Source organism: Lissotriton helveticus, chromosome 5_1, assembly GCF_964261635.1.
Source record: "Lissotriton helveticus chromosome 5_1, aLisHel1.1, whole genome shotgun sequence".
Lineage (NCBI taxonomy): Eukaryota > Metazoa > Chordata > Amphibia > Caudata > Salamandridae > Lissotriton > Lissotriton helveticus.
The window spans coordinates 576255874-576268403 of NC_136065.1; positions in this window are offsets into that span (position 1 = coordinate 576255874).

Sequence of the window (12530 nt, forward strand, 5' to 3'; positions counted from 1 at the left end):
TCAGGCATTTGTGTAGATAGTTATCAGTATTTAGAATTGGCCAGTTCTGTGTTAAAATTTTGCGTATTTGGTACGCCTGGCCTGAGTAAGTCGTGATAAATCTCACTGTGTTATCACTTGTCTCTGATACTTTTTGTTTGGGTGTCAGTAGTTCTACTCTCTCTACTTTATCTACTTTTTCAATGGCCTGATCAATAGTTTTCTTATTGTAACCTTTCTCCATAAATCTGCCATACATCAGTGTCTTCTCTTTCTCAAATTCTTCGACTGTACTGTTGTTCCTTTTAGCTCTTAATAGTTCCCCGTAGGGGATACTTTGAATTAGGCTATATGGGTGGGCACTAGAAGCAAATAAGAGACTATTTCCTGCTGTTGTCTTCCTGTGGAGATTGGTTACCAGTTTCTGATTCTGTACTGCAACTTCCACATCAAGGAATACCACCATCTCTTTGCTAATATGTGATGTCAATTTGATATTCCATTCATTGTTATTTAAGGAAGATATGTAGGTTTTTACACTCTGCTCATTTAGGCTGTGGAACCCAGTCCTATTTTCATTTCCATGTTATTGTATGTAAATAGCACTTTTCACGATAACAGCTTCACCGTGACCAAGCCGTAACTGGCAAAACGCGTCGGTAGGCAGTTGCCACTTTTGCCTTAATAAACACCTTTCAGCATCCAGAAGTATCCTGCGTTGTCTTCTTCCGTAGAGGGGAAACTTTGTGAGTAATATATATATATATATATATATATATATATATATATATATATATATATATATATATATAGTTTTGTGCTGTTTCCTGGTGTGCTGTCCCTTTGTTACACGCTGGTTGGTGGAGCAGAGAAATTTGTGAAATTTGTGTGGATATGTACATATATATATATATATATATATATATATGTACATAGAGGACTACGAATATTGCTGGTGCCAAATTTTGAAAATCCAAATCCGGAACTGTTAAAGCAATGGGCAGAGAATAATCTGGATGCATCTATGCGTAATGTCTGCCTACTCATCAAGTTTGCCAAAATAGACCGAGATATAGATTTGCAAGCGATTCAAAAATTAACAGAGGATTTGGAAAAACTCACTACAAGTGATAATAAGGACACGGTGGATAAACTAATGAAGGAAACGCGCGACCGCATAAACAAACAGGAAGAAACTATAAAAACACGTAAGATCTGGAAGTTTGCAAGAGACAAAAACGACTATGAGAGAGGTCAAGTCTTTACCTTCTCTCGCAAGTATGACAGCGTTAAAAAACAAAAAGCCCTTATACGTTCTATGGGACAGACAACAGGAGCTCAGGCAAACACATCAACAGCTACAAGTGCTGAAGGAGGTGCCAATTCCAACTTGATGACAGGCATCACAAGCCAGGGCACAGATTGTGATTCAGATGGCAGTTCTGGAGGGTCAACTTCATCTTTTACTCTGTTGGGGCCGGTCAGCTTTGCAGAAGAGCTGGATTTTATCAGGGAACAACGTCTCCAGACCCTTCGACCGAGAGCTGGACAATCAACAGGCAAACCAAAAACAGACGGCGGAAACAAAGGCACAAATGCGCAAAACGGCGGAGGAAGGGGGCGCCAGAAAAAGAAAACGTGGCTCAATTAGAAGTGCCTACCAGTACACCAACTGTCATCAATCTAACTGACATTGAACTTAACGCTGCTGAGACCCAGCTTCTATCCTTAGGTCTCAGTTTTTGTCCAGAAAGCAACTTTGATTATGTCCAGACACGGGTGGACATATACAAGTTCATTAGAAAATTAAAATTACAAAAGTTTTTCCTGATTAAGAATCACGGGCGCACTCCTATAACCGCTATGCAATCAGTCCCAAGTGCCAGCACTAGTCTAACAGCAGGAACAATGCCGGCCCTGGCAACTCTCCTAGCGCTAAGAAATGATCAGGACAATACCATATGTTCTCAAAGTGTGGCGCAGGAAGAAGATATTAACATCGCATTGCCGGGGAAAAGCCCTTTCAGAGCACCGTCATCATTTGTTCCCACCATGCCCCGTGACGCCTTGGATATTTTTCACGAGAGGGTAAATGACGAACTAAAAACTCTATATAGAAACTCCTGTAAATCGAAAACAAAAGCCAGTGGAACATCAAGGGAGTACTTCCAATTAATGAAAAAATTAAAGGAAAAGAAAAATGTTGTTATCAACCATGCTGATAAGGGGGGCAACATTGTCCTGTGGGACAAAGCAAAATATCGAGCTGAGGCTTTTAGACAATTGGATGACAATATATGCTATGAGCGCAGCGATGGAATATCAGTGCGTAGAATCAGCAATGATTATAAAATCTCGCTGTCACAATGGCAAAGAGAAGGGCTAATCACAAAAGAAGAATTTAAATTTCTTCATAATGAACATCCGGTGTTGCCCTTATTCTATCTCATCCCAAAAGTCAACAAAGGCCTGGACCCTCTTCATGGCAGACCTATCATCTCGGCCATAAACAGTTGTTTTGAGAATACTTCCAAATATGTTGATTATTATTTACAGGAGTTCGTTATGAGTTTGCCCACCTATTTACAGGATTCAAGAGACTTCTTACAAAAGATCAATGCCATCGAATGGACACAGGATATGATTCTTATGACTCTGGATATCACTGCACTTTATACGTGTATAGATCATAAGGACGGTATACATGCAGTGCAGTATTATCTAAACCAAAGAAATATTGGCATGTACCAGCACAACAAAATGTTGATTGATATGATTGGTCGATGTCTGAATAACAATGTGTTTTTATTTGACACCAAAATCTACAGACAAAAACGTGGAGTGGCAATGGGGGCATGCTTCTCCCCCAGCTACGCATGTCTTCATGTGGGCTGGTGGGAGGAGCATGTCCTCAGGAGCCAACACAGGGCCCTATATGAAACTCATGTAGCCCATATGTGGCGGTATATCGATGATATTTTTATCGTGTGGAGAGGGAATAGAGAACAGGCCTTGAATTTTGTCGAGATTATCAATGACAACGAGCTTAATTTGGCCTTTACTAGTGACATCAATGCACACACGGCAAACTTTCTCGATGTTAAAATCACAATACAAGAAGGGGTCATCACTACCAATCTATACCAAAAGCCAACAGCTGGTAACACGCTCCTACATGCGACTAGTTTTCACCCGCGTCATACAATTGACAGCTTGCCTTATGGCGAATTTTTAAGAATTAAACGCGCATGTAGTACTGATCAAGCTTGGGCAGAGTCACGTGAAATTGCTAAAAATAGACTGTTAGCCAGAGGCTATAGTAAGCATAATCTGGATGTAGCAATGTCAAAAGTAAATTCCATAGACAGAACAAGTTTGCTACAACCAAAGATCCCGGTCGTTAGTGAAGAGACAGTCAGGACTTTGGATACATCTCCGTCAGTGGAAAGTTCCACATCAGTAGCCTCTTGTAGATTCATCACTACATATAGCAAACAGTCACAAGCAATTAGAAGAATCTTGAATTCCCAGTGGCCCATAGCTCTAACTGATGGTGTGTTAAGGAGTACCTTACCTGTTAAGCCAGACATCACTTATCGCAAAGCTTATTCAATGAGGTGCGATTTAGTTCATAATAGTCCAGAGATATTAAACAAAGACTATTGGGTGTCCTCCAAGTATGGTTTTTTTAAATGCAGCAGTTGCAGAGCCTGTAAATTTGGTGTAAATACCAAAACATACCGGGGTGCCTTTGATGATAAGGAAATCAAAATCAAAGGTAATTTTAACTGCAAGACTGAGTTTGCAGTTTATGTTTTATCTTGTACATGCGGACTCCGGTATGTAGGTAGTACGAAGTTACCAGTTCAGGCTCGGATTCTCCAACACCTAAGAGCGACTGTCAATTCTGATCATTCGTATCCAGTGGCAAGACATGTAAAGACAGTACATGGGGGGAATTTGAATGTCTTGTCTTACTTTGTAATTGACAGTGTGCCAGTAAACAAAAGGGGCGGAGACAGAGATAAGTCCCTTAGAAGGTTGGAGACTAAATACATCTTAGAGTTAGACACCAAGAGCCCAAAGGGCCTTAACATTTGCGAAGATTTGTACCATTATCTCTGAAGCTTATCATTCTTTTTATGAATTTATCTGTTCTAATATGCTTTGCAATGAATGAAATATAAGTGTATATACATGAAAATAATTTTATATAAGTACATCTTGAAAGTATCAGGGACATTAAGATTATCTGTTGTTTTTAATGCTTGGGGAGGTTTTGATTTTAACGTGACTCTAATTTCAGGGTTATGCTTTTATCGGATCTTACTGGGCATTTATTAGCAACTATGATAAGTCGTACTATGCATTCATATATTCTCTGTATTTTTTATAAATTTCATGTATTTTGGCTATATGGATTAATTTTGATGTTAGGTAGCGAACAAGCATTAGCCACTTTAGCGTGTTGGATTATGCAACCAATTATGTATAGGTTCTGATGGTTATCTTGTCCCCAACTGCTGCTAGTTCTTTCCTGTATTAGATTCCCCGGCTGGGGAATCTATTGTATTTTGCACATAGAAGATATGCACTTTACACTTTGCACTTTATGGACACTTTAGCACTTTTTCTGATTTTTTAACCAGTGAAGATACATATGCAACTTTTTAGATTATTTAGATGGACTGTTTGTTAATATATATGTATATAGTTCTGAGAACCCGTGATGTCTATGACAATTTTATAAAGTTTTTGTACTGATATAATGTATATTGACATAATATTATTGAGATATACAAAGGTCAGAATCAGGTGGTTTCTCTATGAGAACTGAAACTTTGGCGTATACAAAGCTGTATTTGAACTGTTAGAATCAATGGCCATTAGTTTCAAGCATATAGGTCTAAAACACCATGTTTGGAAACAGTCTGTCTATTATGTTTACTAAATCGGACAATGTGGTCACGTGGTACAGAATTAAGTGCTATGATTGGTGAATTGCCATTTTTTAAACTTGTTTGGTGTGTAATGGCAAATACTCGTTAATTCCGGTGAACAAGGCGACAGGGTCGCCGAAACGCGTCCGGTCTATGGCACTTCTGCTGCACTCTATAAAGAAAAGAAAATAAAGAGACACTGATTACGCTACCCAAGGTTGTTGTCCGTTTTTCACCGTGAGGGTGCTGCAACCCGCGGTATCCTTTGGAGCGGTGGTTCATATATATATATATATATACATATCCACACAAATTTCTCTGCTCCACCAACCAGCGTGTAACAAAGGGACAGCACACCAGGAAACAGCACAAAACTATATATATATATATATATATATATATATATATATATATATATATATATATATATATATTATATATTTACTCACAAAGTTTCCCCTCTTCGGAAGAAGTCCATGCGACTCCTAGATGAGACTCCACAATTGTGGTTATGGCTCATACAATTTCCAATTGGAAAAAGTTAGACACAACAAAATAGCCTATCATGTACATAATGTCCCTTATCCAAATTAAAAGTGAGAATAACCAATTAAATATTAAAATCTCAGCAAGTGTTGAGAAGTTTGTAACAGGGTATTAGAAAAAATGAGGTCAAGTATATGCCCTTTCTCGTGCATGGGTGAGGTCACACACTGCGTTAATTGTAGAGCTTCTAAATCACCTTGCAGCCATTTGATGTGAGGGGTATCTTGTTCATCAAAGTGAAAATTAAAATCACCCAAAATAGTCATATGGGATTTCTCCATCGCCAGACTAATTAAGGAGTCAGGTAGTGCCTCCATGAACCTGGAGCTTGTGCCTGGTGGTCTATAAATAAGTATCCCAGAGAAGGTGCGGTTAGGGGATAGTGCTATGTGAAACTGTAGACTTTCACATTCTGGGAGATGAAGCTGAGTTACGGTACATTTGAATTCATCTTTCAGTATAATAGCAATAGCGCTGGGCATAGTCAAGGCACAGATGGGCTTGCCTTTGGTGTGTCTTCAGCTATGCAGCAGCGCAGTCGCACTGCGGCCTGCATTAAGTAGGTCCTGGGGTGGGCAGGACTTCTGTTGGTGGGAAGAACTGAGAAAGAAAACTCTGCAGTAAAACTCAGGCAGTGGCAATGTCACTTGGCCAAATGACGGCAACTGGATCAGGCTGGAACAAGCTGGAACTGAAGGCCACAGGCAAGTGGCAGGCTAGGTGCCCAGGTGCCTGAATATGATGAAAAAAATTGCGAAATTCATCAAAAAAGCAAAACGTTAAAGAGAAGTTATAGTTAGATATAATACTATGATCCTCTCTTACACAAAAAACTGAAATTTACTGAAGAAGCCAAATGACGTTATACTTAGGTATGGTAATCAGATTGTAGCCTACCTTATAATAACCATAGAAATGCACTGAAAATTACACAAAGATTAAAGTATCATTGTAGTTAATTGTTGAAATCAGTTAGCAACTAATTTAAAAAACACTGACATTTTCCATTTGTAGTTAGTGTGCTAACAATAACTTGCGCCCCTGCCATGCTCTGCTTATGACCTCACATATTACATCACTCATGGCATGTTAAATGACATCCTTGAGGACTTCACTGATGACATTACAGATGACATAATTGATGATATTAGTGATTATATCATTGATGTCATAATCCAAGTTTGTGCGCTTCAAATTACTCTATAAACCGCAAGATCATTATAGAATACAAAGTAGGTAGTAAAGAGCCAACAAACATATACAGCATAGATTGACTGTATGTCCTGGAGAAAAGTCTGATTCACTTTACATCATTTACAAATAGGTTGTGGCCTAAGTCCAAAAATAAAGATGAACCTTACATTTCTATGCACATGCTTACTTTTGACGATTTCTATATAAACTGGAGATTTATAAGGTGTATGTATTTATTTCCAGATGAGTGAAAATTCATAAACAATATATATTGCTGAAGAATGTATAATATGGAACACTTCATCAATAACTTTGCGTTGACTAACGAGAAACCTGGTGACCTGTCTGCCCACTTTATAATGGAACAGGCACACTGTCTGCCTAAACTCCAGTCAAAACCATGGACTAGAACGAAACCTATCGTAGCACATATATTAAACTACAGGAATTGGGTGTCGTGCTGCAAGCAGTGTGGCTACACACTCCAGTGATCTTTGAAAAATGGACGCTTATGGTTTTCCCAGACTTTACACAGTAAGTGCAAGTGCAGCATCGTACTTTCGAAAAAGTGAAATTTGAGGTTCATAAATGAGATCTACAATGATCTTCCTGGCCAAGTTGAGAGTGCAATTGGAAGGATGATAATGGTCCTTTACCTCTCCAGACGAAGCATGGGAGTGGATGGCGAGATGACATCCAGTAGAAAACAAAAGGCAGGGTCACTTGGACACCGGAAGTAGGCAAAAATTGTGATAGTGCCGTAACAGAAGGACCAGAAACGCTTGGCATGCCAGCTTGGAAAATCCTACTCCGTCCTGATGAGTGTGGAAAAGTAGGATCAAGAAGTGAGGTAGGAGGGTGGGGAATGAAAAGTTAAATGTGTTTGTGTTTGGGAGAGGCAGCAGACCCCCAAGCATTACAGAAGCAAGTGTTTATGAGCTCACATCATGAGGTCGTGTGGAAGGGGAATTTGGGGACAAAGGGGCCCATTGTGGTGTTGAGAAATTTAAATAGCTTTAAAGACAGTAGAGAGGACACATACCAAGGAGGGAGGGAATGAAATTATTTACCACTATCATACAGTGGTAGGCCTAAAAGTTCAGGCTTGCATATATTTAAGTGGAATTTTACTGGACTGAGACACAAGATCAAAAGAACAAACATGCAGAAATATCAGTACAGACACAAACCAGATTCAATATTTTGACAGGAAATTCATTCAACGGGTAATAAATGTGATTTCATACAAAAGGGTAGGTATGGAGAGCTGGGATCACTCCTAGTTTATACCTGACTTCCAAAGGGTGTAAATCCTAGCCCGTAGATCACTCCCATTTATTGTGATGTAAACATGTACTAACCTGCAGCGCTTCTACATGAACATATTGGGAGAGTGGAATAGAGGTAGGATTCTTATGCTGTCCTGAAAGGTCTTCCAGAAGCTCCAACTTTGAGCCTTAGAAGGGATGGAAAGGTCGATAATGAAAGCGCCAGATGTGCTGTTGATTATTGGGGGGACATCAACCTAGCCCAAAATCGACAGTGTCATAGAATCCATTCAACAGGGGAGAATATATAATAGACTGAGAAACTTTGTAAATCCCCTGGGATTAAGTGATCTTTGGAAAAGGAACACTGTAAAGTGAATCAGTTCTTGTACGTGTCTATTAAAATGAAGATGATGTCAAGTCTTTACTACTTTTGGGTACCCCAATGGCTCATACGATTAAATACTGTGACACAAACTTCATAAAGAGAGGGAAGTTTTAGCATTCCCCCTGCACACAAGATTGCTCACCAACCCAAAACTACAGCAGGGGGGCTGGAGGGTGAATCCATTGAACATTAAATACTAGGACACTAAGAAGCATTGACAGGAAGCATCCGAAACATATATGACCGCACAAGAATAATCAGTGCTAGTGGGGGGGTTACTATTTGGAAACATATAGAAAGGTGATTGGTGGCCAACGTATTTCTCACTGAATGAATTAGGGAAAAGTCTAGAATCACTACAGAGTTAGAAACTTGCTTGACCAAGTGGTAGGGCAAATATGTAACTACTCCTGATGTAGACTTGGCCTACCGGATAGCAATTAGGAGAGACAGATACATCAGCTACTAGTGGAAGGAGCTAATAAACTCTGCTGTGTAAAATAACACAAGCTGAATGAGGGGCATTGAAAAGGTGAGAAAGTAATTGACCTGGCTAGCTTTTAAAGAGGAAGGCCAAAGGTAGATATGAAGGGTCAAAATCCCAACTGGGGTAACAGCCACATCTATACCTGAAATTGCACGGGTCTTTGCAAATAATTTAGAGTCATTATATTGTCCTGGAAATAGATGCACCGAAGTGGAGATCTAGGTATGTGTGAGAGACATTCCTACCATGAATCTCAACCGAGAAGACAGTGAGGGACGCGATTGAGAGTTCAAAGCAAGGGAGGTAGAAGAGGCCATAAAACAACTAAAACTAGGGAAGATGGCGGGACCTAATAGATTCCCTCTTACAAGGTGTCCTCTGGTGTGGGAGAACGTAATCTCTCTTTATGCAGTTGACATCCTTCTTCACCTGGCAGATTCTGAACACTCCTTTATCAGGGTTCTGTAAATCTTAAAGCTGTTCATCAGACACAGCAATACAACCATAAACTTACATAAATCATTGACATACCGAATCTCTGACTGGGGCCACCCAGGGAACTACCCGTAGCCAATACAGTGGATTTAAATATCAGAGGATGTTTATAACTGAAGACCCCAAATACTTATTTATGTGCCTGAATATAGGATGGATCCTCGTGGAATACAAGGCAGATGTGAAACACTGGAGAAAGCTACCATTATCAATGATGGGGAAGCAGCACTATACAAGATGGTCACAATGCCTTAATTTTTATATATGTTGCAAACTACATCTTATGCTGTTCCGGACAGTTTCTTCCACTCTATCAATGCAGTGACTAGGTTTCTGCTTTGGGATGGGGAACCATTGAGTGTTGCATTATCTACACCGACTAGAGGACAATAGGAAGGAGGTAGAGCTTTGCCAGACCTGAAACCGTACCAATGGGTGGCATAACTCTTGGTAATAAATGAATATAAGTATGCTGGACAATAGGAACCTTATCTGCTGGCTGATAGGAGGGCAATGACCATTCAAAGGCACAGAGAGAACGGTATGGTCAGGGAATGTGCGAGTTACACCACAGTGAGATAATAGTCGATCTAAGGAGACTTGAGAGTTTTTTATTATGTAAGACCTCTTGGGTATGTCCAAAGTTGGTTATATCTGTGGAACCCAAGATACGATGACATTCAATGAACTTAGGCACCAATATTGACACAAATTCCCAGTACTACAAGCACTTGCAAGCAAGGCATGTCCTGTCAATGGTGCAATTCCTTACTACAATACATAGCAGAGGAATCACCGTTAGAAGATAGACTACTAGCTGCCCTCCTCAATAAACATGCAATGTTACAATTTTTTCCAGTCCTTCTCCATAACTGCCAGCCTCAGTTAGTACAACTCAAACATAGATGGGAACAGGACGTGAGAATCCTGAAAGACGCTGGCTGGGGGAAAGCCTGTCAATACCCAAGCAAGGTTGCGGTTATACAGATCAAAATACTGCACCAAACGTATTACACTTGCACATGTCTGTATAAGATGGGTAAGATGGGAATACAACAATGCTTGAGAAAATGCATTCAAACTGGCATGCTAGTGCACATGTTGTGTATACAACATATATATCCTTACATTTTCTTCTGTAAACTTGCATTGAAAAGTAATACAATCGTGGTTAAACAAAGAATGTATCATGTATGTGCCAGGTGAACTATGAACTAAAGTGGTGTTTTAATGTCATACATCATCCTGCACAATTCAGATATATATGTAGGGTACTTTAACAAACAGGGCCTGGTTGTGCATGCTCTATCAATGGCTGATGTATAGGTGTGAAGGTGTTGACGTAAAATTCAATGTCAGATGAGGTATTTAACAGGCATATTTCATTAAAGCTAATAATGACCAAACACTTTTTGGAAGGTATTTAAGGTTTAATAAGTTTCTGATCACCATAATGTCTGTCTACAGAGTCATTATGTTTCATACACACCTAACTTAACTAAAACAGGTCATAATATCTACTAAATGTGGGTAGCTCCTCAACTACAGAGATGATCAGAAACTGGGTGTAGGTGTAGTTTTCAGAATATCTGACAGTTAGAAAACCTTAAAAGCAAACTGTCACATTCATTGGATGATGCCATTAGTGATGTCACTAGTGATGTCTTTTCAGATGCCACCAGCTACGTCATCAAAAATGGCCTTTAGCATTTCAAGAGTGATGTCATATGTGAGGTAATGTGCAATTGAGCTGGGTTGTAAAGTAAGTATTATGTTCCTCACCAGGAGCTGTCTGCCCTCTATGCCTGACAAATGCCTGCCTTATGTTGCAGTCAAATGTTTGAGGCATGGGTGTCTAGCTCTCATCCTCAAATTTCTGGCCTTTTCCACCTCCCATTTTGCTGGGTGCTGAAATGTTTGGACTTTAGTGTTGTGTGACTCGTACATTTCTTCTGGGCAATCCCTTATTTTGGAAAATTACCCTTGGCTTGTCTTAGAGAGCTTATTCTATATTGCTTTCTGTTCAGGTAAAAATAATGCAGAATGAATGGTTCCACCTATAGGCTACAGCTACATTATTGGTTTTTAGAAAGTCAGTAATAGAATGGAACTCTCTATTCCTATTGTTTCTGCAATGCCAATGGAGAAATATCTTGGTAAAGTGCTAGCTTGCACTATTTGAATTGAAAATCACCTTAAGCTCTCGAGGTAGACATTATTTTTTCTTTCATCTGTTGGGGGTGAACCTTAGTCAGGATGTCCAGGGGTTGACTCTCTTCCCACCCTAGACCTACCAGGTGTGTATTATTCAAATTTTCTAAGTGTCATCGACCCTATGAAGGGCCGGAACAGTCACTGATTATAGCCCAAATTATTGAAGCCTTCAGCACCTCAAGGCACACTCAATATATTGTTACAACATAATAGATTTTCAAGATTGTTCAGTTTCTCCAGACAAGGAAACATCAAGAAAGACTTGTCTAAAACTATCCTGCTTGAGTTTTGTTGTCTAGGGATGTCATTAAAATGTTGTTTCTTCTTTGTTTTGCTTCCTCCAGTTTTGTGTGCTTGGATTAAAGTGTAGGGTTTAGAGGCATGTTTTAGATCTGATCTAATTATTGTATACACTGTAGAGAATGTGGTTCGGGAATATTAAAATCATATTTGATCTTTTGGCCGTGTCTAATTTTTTTTCACTTCTGGGTGAAATGGCCAGCTCACAAGAATGTTGGCCAATATGTACTATCACATTTCTCACAGACACAGAATCTGTAAAACCCTCTGATACATCAGCCCTTTTTCTAATTAGTCAGTATTGATAAGTCCACTGCCAAACACCCTAGCGTTTAATTGCTCAATGTATGTTTTAGTGACAGGTCCCTGTGAAAAAAGTGATGTCACCACGCACATGGGACAGTCGTAAAATCATGGCATAAAACTTTCCACATACCAACAAAATTCATATCTGCAAGATGTCTCATTGTTACACCTGAAGCTAATACTAGCTTTCTACCCAACTATACTTTTCTTTTGGAGTTTGTGAGGCCATTGTTACAATAGTAACAGTAAAATTTCAAGACACAGACTACAATGTGATGTTTGTTAAAAGGTCGGGCTGAGTTAAGGTGAGACATTTGCCATGGCGACAGTTGGTAGCTATGAATGTCTATACAACAGTACCACCACTTTAATGTAGTCAGGAAAAGAGTGCAGCAAATCAATGGCCAGCATGC